This window comes from Periplaneta americana, chromosome 16 (assembly GCF_040183065.1).
Source record: "Periplaneta americana isolate PAMFEO1 chromosome 16, P.americana_PAMFEO1_priV1, whole genome shotgun sequence".
Classification (NCBI taxonomy): domain Eukaryota; kingdom Metazoa; phylum Arthropoda; class Insecta; order Blattodea; family Blattidae; genus Periplaneta; species Periplaneta americana.
Window position 1 is genome coordinate 155,958,057 of NC_091132.1, and position 8,700 is coordinate 155,966,756.

The 8,700-nt window shown below is 40.5% G+C and overlaps 1 non-coding gene across 1 annotated transcript; it reads right to left on the bottom strand.

The window, feature by feature from the left end:
* Positions 1-8,399: 8,399 nt before the first annotated feature.
* On the bottom strand, positions 8,400-8,471 carry TRNAY-AUA (transfer RNA tyrosine (anticodon AUA)). Its single transcript has one exon. It is a non-coding gene; the product is annotated as a tRNA-Tyr (tRNA).
* Between the last annotated feature and the right edge of the window lie 229 nt (positions 8,472-8,700).

Genomic DNA, 8,700 nt, shown 5'->3' on the forward strand with positions numbered 1-8,700 from the left:
CACCTTATAACCCTGTTTTTAATAAAGTATTTTTAATGTCTTATAGCCTAAAATCTAAATTAGAACGAACTTAATTTATATTCCAATTTTCATATAAATCTGTTCAGCCGTTATCGCGTGAAAAGGTAACAAACAACCAGCCAGACAGACATACACACAAAAATGTGAAAAATGCAATTTTTGGTCTCAGGGTAGTTAATTATACATGTTAATTTAGAACATTCAAAATTGACAATTTTAGGACTCTGTTCTTGCATTTCAGTTCACTCATATCGAACACACACTGTTTCTAATAATACTTGTTACTAAAACATACTGCTCCATTGTCCAATATCTTCGTTATTGTGTCTGTTTCTTGTGTACATTTCATTTTCAGATCTCACTCATTTTCTACACATTATACTTCGCTATCCTAGCTAGCCTCCTCCAATAAGGAAAATAGAATAGAATGTAGGGGCCATCACACCCCTCGTGACGTCATTTGCCGTCAAGGCTGGACTTTTAACATGCCTCGTAGTACTATGGAAAGCAATGCACCGAAGATATTTATGACACTCACAAAAATACCATTGTGAACGCAAACAATTTTTCAAGTATTGTGGACTCTTTAGACTTCGTTAAACACTTATGTGAGGATATGAAAATAATACAGAATGACTCTCTAAGAAGAATATTATGTTATTGTGTCCATATTACATACTTGACGATTTTCTTAATTTTCTTCGCTGTTTTACGGCTAGTTGTACTTTTCTGCCCTTACCGGCGTTTGTTGAGGGCTTTCATGATGATCGAGTTGTGGAGTAACATTCAATAACGAATGGATCTATAGGCCTACTAGATATCTTTTCGTTCAGTATATTAGCAAATGTTTGTGCTAGGTTTTTGAACTTGTTTAATGTAGTCCCATGCTGCTCCTCAAAACACTTCTCAAATTTGTAAACTACACGAAGCCAGTCAACAGAAGGACGAATATCTTAATGGCAATTATTTACTTCCACTGCAAGTACCTACATATAAAACATGAATTGAGATATTTCAAATCTTGTTCTACTTGATTATATCATTAAGTTTAAGCACCGAAAATATCATATTACTATATTGCTTTGTAATTAATGGTAACATATTATGTTAAAACAAAGTACCAAATATGCTAATATGAAATATTTAATATAAACCACGTGATAATTTTAATGTGTTCTCACCATGGTGTTAACAGTATCTGGTATGTCAAAAGACTTCAAGCCTGTGCAATAATATCGCAATTGACCCTACTGCATTATTTTCCAGATCCTCGTCCTCGCCGCCCTCCTGGTGCTGGTCAGTACCACCACGACCGGATTGGCACCGTCGCCCCTTTCTGAACATCCTACAGCGTGCACTCCATCAACCACGCCCTCGCCGCCCACCTGGTGCTGGTCAGTACCACCACGACTGGAGTGGCACCGTCGCCCCTTTCTGAACATCCTACAGCGTGCACTCCATCAACCACGCCCTCGCCGTCCACCTGGTGCTGGTCAGTACCACCACGACTGGAGTGGCACCGTCGCCCCTTTCTGAACATCCTACAGCGTGCACTCCATCAACCACGCCCTCGCCGCCCAACTGGTGCTGGTTAGTACCACCACGACCGGAGTGGCACCGTCGCCCCTTTCTGAACATCCTACAGCGTGCACTCCATCAACCACGCCCTCGCCGTCCACCTGGTGCTGGTCAGTACCACCACGACTGTAGTGGCACCGTCGCCCCCTTCTGAACATCCTACAGCGTGCACTCCATCAACCACGCCCTCGCCGCCCAACTGGTGCTGGTTAGTACCACCACGACCGGAGTGGCACCGTCGCCCCTTTCTGAACACCCTACAGGGTGCACTCCATCAACCACGCCCTCGCCGCCCACCTGGTGCTGGTCAGTACCACCACGACTGGAGTGGCACCGTCGCCCCTTTCTGAACATCCTACAGCGTGCACTCCATCAACCACGCCCTCGCCGCCCACCTGGTGCTGGTCAGTACCACCACGACTGTAGTGGCACCGTCGCCCCCTTCTGAACATCCTACAGCGTGCACTCCATCAACCACGCCCTCGCCGCTCACCTGGTGCTGGCCAGTACCACCACGACCTGAGTGGCACCGTCGCCCCCTTCTGAACATCCTACAGCGTGCATTCCATCAACCACGCCCTCGCCGCTCACCTGGTGCTGGTCAGTACCACCACGACCTGAGTGGCACCGTCGCCCCCTTCTGAACATCCTACAGCGTGCACTCCATCAACCACGCCCTCGCCGCCCACCTGGTGCTGGTCAGTACCACCACGACTGTAGTGGCACCTCGCCCCCTTCTGAACATCCTACAGCGTGCACTCCATCAACCACGCCCTCGCCGCCCACCTGGTGCTGGTCAGTACCACCACGACTGTAGTGGCACCTCGCCCCCTTCTGAACATCCTACAGCGTGCACTCCATCAGCCACGCCCTTCTGAACATCATATAGCGTGCATTCCATCAGCCACGCCCTTCTGAACATCCTATGGCGTGCACTCCATCAACCACGCCCTCGCCGCCCACCTGGTGCTGGTCAGTACCACCACGATCAGAGTGGCACCGTCGTCCCCTCCTGAACATCCTACAGCGTGAACTCCATCAGCCACGCCCTCGCCGCCCACCTGGTGCTGGTCAGTACCACCACGACCAGAGTGGCACCGTCGCCCCCTTCTGAACATCCTACAGCGTGCACTCCATCAACCACGCCCTTCTAAACATCCTACAGCGTGCACTCCATCAACCACGCCCTTCTGAACATCCTACAGCGTGGACTCCATCAGCCACGCCCTTATGAACATCCTACAGCGTGCGCTCCATCAGCCACGCCCTTCTGAACATCCTATAGCGTGCACTCCATCAGCCACGCCCTTCTGAACATCCTATAGCGTGCACTCCATCAGCCACGCCCTTCTGAACATCTTACAGCGTGCATTCCATCAGCCACGCCCTCACCGCCCTCCTGGTGCTGGTCAGTACCACCACGACCGGAGTGGCACCGTCGCCCCCTTCTGAACATCCTACAGCGTGCACTCCGTCAGCCACGCCCTCGCCGCCCCTGTTGCCGCCCTCTTGGTTGCCGCCGCTCCAGCCATCTACGCTCCTCATGCTGCCGCCCCTACATCTGTTAGAAAAGCACGCCACACGATGTGGCGACGAACTAGTCTATGCAAGGGCAATACCAGGACGAGAGTCGAGGCAGTCTGTCTCGTGGGCTAAGCCATAAAATTAAAGCGATTTTTTATACAAAAGTGAAGTTCTGTCTATAAGTAAATGTAGAAACAAATCTTGTACTTTCATTTAAATCCCGGAAGCAATAAAATCTGAAAATGAGAAACAAGAAACTGTTTGAATGTTCCTAGATTTCACCCAATGTTGTACCGAAGTTCTGACTCTACTAATCTTTAGGATGCACTTATGCAATATGGAACCAAGTCCAAAATACAGCTTTTGAGCTACAGCTGTTTAGCAAATCGTTACAAATAAAATTCAACATCAATATTATTACGAAAGTAATGATTGCATTATTAACATTCTGAAATGCTCTTTCAGATCAGTGGTGTAGCTCGCATCAGTTTTTGACTCACACAGAGTAGAAGGCCAACATTGGAGTTGGTTCCATATTGCTTATTGCAAAAATGGGTATTGGCACTTTGTTCCTACTTGTGTGATTCAAATGAGAGAGAGATGAGGCAACATTCTACAGGGACATCATTTTATTTTTACTTCTATTTTTATTGTACCTGAGTTTTTGAATGTACTTCACTCCCACCCCTTCTACTAATGAAGTTCCAACTGTCCTCCACACAGTAAACAGCACTGAGTTAGTGAGTGTAGTACGTTCCAGAAATATGTTCGCGTTTTCCAGTGACGAAAGAGCTTTCAATATTGAATCATATTTTCGCACAGGTACTGTCCATTTGCCTACGTCGCATCCCGATTTCCCCCACCTGCCTCTGTTCGCCAAAATGTAAAAGCTGGGCTGTCTTAGCTCTTTTCTGAAAACATTAATTTCTGATAGGAATTGCACGTTTACGTAATATTATACAACTGTTTAAAATAACTTGAATAGAAAGGCCTCGTTAAGTAATTAACTGTCACGTGATTTCCCCCCTTTCTACGATCCTGCTGCATAACTACTTGGACGGACAGTAGATAGCATGTCTGAGTAATTTTATCTGTACGGGTCGGGCAGAAGTGAAGATTGAATTTACAGTACGTAAGGTACTCTTTTATAGAGTAGGAACAGAATTATTTCAACATGAGTTACTAGTACGAAGGACGAAACTGACAATTGGGGTCAGGTACAATAGTCTATAGTGTTATAATATGCACAAAAGAACTGAAGCCTGTATCGAAATGAACGGCCACCGATTTCAAAAATGTGTTTAAATATCCGTATTATGATTATTTTTCAATTTAAGTTCTTTCTCTATATTGTATGCTAATGTGCTGTAAACAGTATAATATACACTGCATAATAAATACGTTCGCATTGATAGCTCAGTTCGTGAGTAAAAATACTTATTCTTAATATAGTACTGTATTTTGATTAAACAAAAACCTAATGAAAATTATCGAACTCAAAATCGCGATATTTCCTAGTTTACGTAAATGGATGAACTACTTTTCTTCCCTCCTATACCTAGTAGAGTGATTTGTTTGTGTTTTACGCCAGTATCATCGAACTACAGTCGTGGAAGGGGATATCAAACTGTGTTTCCGGTTCTCTAAAGGTATAGCCAGGTTAATATTAAAAATGTTAGTAAAAATAAAATGATGTCCCTGTAGTTCAAATCCATGTTTAACACTTTATTATTGGAAAACTAAACATCCAAGACACTAATTGTGGAATTACAAATAAAATTTAAAAAATATATATTCATTAGCATTTGTTCATACATTGACTTATCATTCAAAGGTGAAGTCAAGGGGACCATCGATTCCATCAACATCACCCTCAATGTTAGGATCTGAAATCAGGTTTAAATAAAACTGTTTAGCATCACCTGGTATGAGATGCATTTTTGACGTTATTTCTTGCAATTTTGGCAGTGACACAGGTTTACCATTTGGCCATAAAGGTACCAGGAGCGCTGCTAGGTCTGGAGAAGACTTTGGACGACGTTTGTTGATATTTACTTCAACAAAGTTTACATCAAAGTCTATGTCCATAAATATTGAATAAGGCTTGTCCTTTGTAATTCTTAATTGACAGAGTTGCAACCAGTTTATTTTGGTGTTGTCTGTGTCATGTTTTCTGTTGACTATGGCCTTTTCTATTTCTGAAGTGCCGAAGAAATGATCCTTTGTCATCCTATGGACACGAAGCTGGTTTTTCTTCCTGCATTTTTGCATGACACTGACATAATCTTCTGGGGTATAGAGCCTTTGCTGCATTTTTAGCGCGGACTCTATGTCACTAAAGTCACTGTCATTTGGTAAAAACGAGTGGCCAGAAATCAGAAACTTCATGGCAATTGTATTCAGACTTCCATGTTCCTGTAAACCAGTCTTCAGCATCAAAACCAATTATTTTGTATTTTGCCCTCGTAATGTTTGACAGAAAAGGTCACTACAAACTTCAACATCACCAAGCATGTAAACTCTTCTGTAACTCAGTTTGATATTGTCATTGCCTCTATGGCGTTTTATTTGATGTTGTTGAACCATAGTACATAACAATGATGATTGGATGTTGCAATCACCAGTGTTCCAGAACCTTTCATACAATTCTTTTCTATTATCTATAGCCATTTTTTCATTGCATTTTCTTCTGCAGTTACATATTTGATACCTAAACATCTCCGCTTCTATAACTTTCTTTGATACATTAACATAACTCTTGTTGCTGTAATATAATATAATATAATATAATATAATATAATATAATATAATATAATATAATATAATATAATATAATATAATATAATATAATATAATATAATATAATATAATATAATATAATATAATATAATATAATATAATATAATATAATATAATATAATGTAATGTAATGTAATGTAATATAATATAATATAATATAATATAATATAATATAATATAATATAATATAATATAATATAATATAATATAATATAATATATCACTCCTATTAGCAAAAAATTGTATTCAAACTCCCATATTTACACAAAACAAACATGGGAACTGAGAGCTTGGAGTTGGTTCTAAATTGCAAAACACTGCACTATGGATTCTGTTTTTGGTGGTTGGTTCAGATCTCTCTATGGGGCAGCATGTTACAGATAGGAGTTGGTTCTATTTTGTATCAGATACTATAGACATTAAGACACATTTTGCAATAGAAATCCAGATATTCATAAAATGGTGGTTGGTTCCATATTGCATAAGTGCATCACAATTATTGTGATCGATAATTTATTGGTGTAAGTGTGTTGTCTTTAGTTATTATTCCTATGTATAGGCGGCAAAGGTAATAGTATTGTCAATTATAAGAATAATTTGTGCTTAATCTACACAATCATTTTCCCTGATGGTTTTTAACAGTGTGGGGCTCTGAGTTATGAATTCATGACTGGCCTACGTCTGTGTTCATTACACAACGGAGTGTAAAATGTTGACATGTTCCACATCTTAAAGCTTCATTGCTCATGTAAGATCTATGGAATAAAATAAATGAATGAATGAATGAATGGGCCATGAAAATTTTAGCTCTCCTTGACAACGCTTTGTTGTTAAATGTTAATTGATTTGAATCTTTCTTACTAGAAATAAAACTGTTCCTGAGTTTGATTTACTTATTATATTGTATTCACACTACTATATTGGTGAACCCGACGTGATGGAAACAGCGAACATTCATAAAGATACAGAGCAAAGTTCTATATCAACTGGTAGTGGTTGTGTGTGCACAATGTGTTGAGAAGCCATCTCCATTCTACAAGGACGATCCAGATCTGTGGTTTGCAGAGGTGCAGCGGTGGATTTTCGGGGGAGGCAAGGGAGGCCGTGCCTCCCCTAATATTTTACCAGAACACAATATGACAGTAATAATTTCAGCAGGATTAAGATCACAGACAAGTTACAGCAAATGACGAACATTTTTCCTTTTATATTAATATTACTGTTCAGTACGACTAAGATGTACTGTAAGTTACGTAAAGTCGACCACATCCAGTTGGTGATGCCCGCTCGCTATACTGTAGATAGTACAAATAATTCGTACTGAAAAATTACAGATAGCGCTGTAACCTGTACAGTCGACATCTAGCAGCCTGCAGTGTCTATGCGAGAGCGGGAGAGAGGAGTCGGCTACATGACGCTACTCCCCGGTAACCATGACAACAGCAGTTCAACCAATAAGATAGCTGGTTAGAGGAGTGTTTAAACTTGATCGGTTTGCGAAGAAAGAGGATCGTCGAGTTAATTTGCTGTAAAATTAACCTATGTAATAGTGATGAGAAACTCCCGGATTCTTAGGTTCGAATCAGTTTTGTTGCTATCTCGTTACTCTCGAAATATTGCTTTTCTTATTCGTTTTATGTAGCAAAGAGTAACGTTCTTAAATTCAATACGAACTAAAAAGACCTAATTCGTAGGTTAGGACTTAGAGTGTCCTAAAGACAGGCAATCTTACCAAACCGTTGTAATATATTAACAGTATGTTGTTTATTCCCCCCCCCCCCGTAAAATCATATAAATTCCTAAACGTAAGATTTAAAATCCTAAAACATAAATTGGAAAACCTAATTTTAGTTTCTTAAAATCTATAAATTCTGGGCTTGGTAATGAGGTACGTCACAGGCTTTATATTTTTATATTCTCATCAGTCACGTCTTGGCCTCCTCAATTTTCAAACCCACCGTCCGCTACTGCTACACAGACACATAAACAAACTAGACCCAAAACACATTACACACTAGAAACTGAGAACAACACATCGTAAATTTTTTAGACATCACAATAACAAAAACAGACAACAAACATAGTTCAAAATCTACAGCAAAACCAACTACTACGTTAACACATACACAACACCTCCAATCACCGCACACAACACTAACATACAGCATTACGATCCACGATACATAAACATGCCTATGAGCCAATAAGACTATAAGGAAGAAATACACACTATCAAATACACAGCATAGGAAAATGGATACAATCACTACATAATAGATATCATAAAAAAGACAAAACACAAACAAAGAAACATAACACATATACAGGGACACATAAATACATCACACTAACATATAAGAAAAAAACACATATAAGATTGCATCATTTTTCAAGAAACTAAAATACAACATTGCATAAAGAACACAGAACACATCACAAAAATACGATGAAAGACTAATGGAACGGAGAAAAATTCTCTCCGGCGCCGGGATTTGAACCCGGGTTTTCAGCTCTATGTGCTGATGCTTTATCCACTAAGCCACACCGGATACCCGGCGCCGGAGAGAATTTTTCTCCGTTCCATTACTCTTTCATCGTATCATGACGCAGAATATCTGCATGGAAATATCATATGTACTTCGGTACATTAAATAATACACATCAAAAAAACATATAAACGCACAAACAGAGGCAACTTCACAGGTGTGTCTAAACTATCATGCAGTATGCAAATCTAGCTTTGAGGTAAAGTTCACTGGGAAGCAGACTTGAATAATA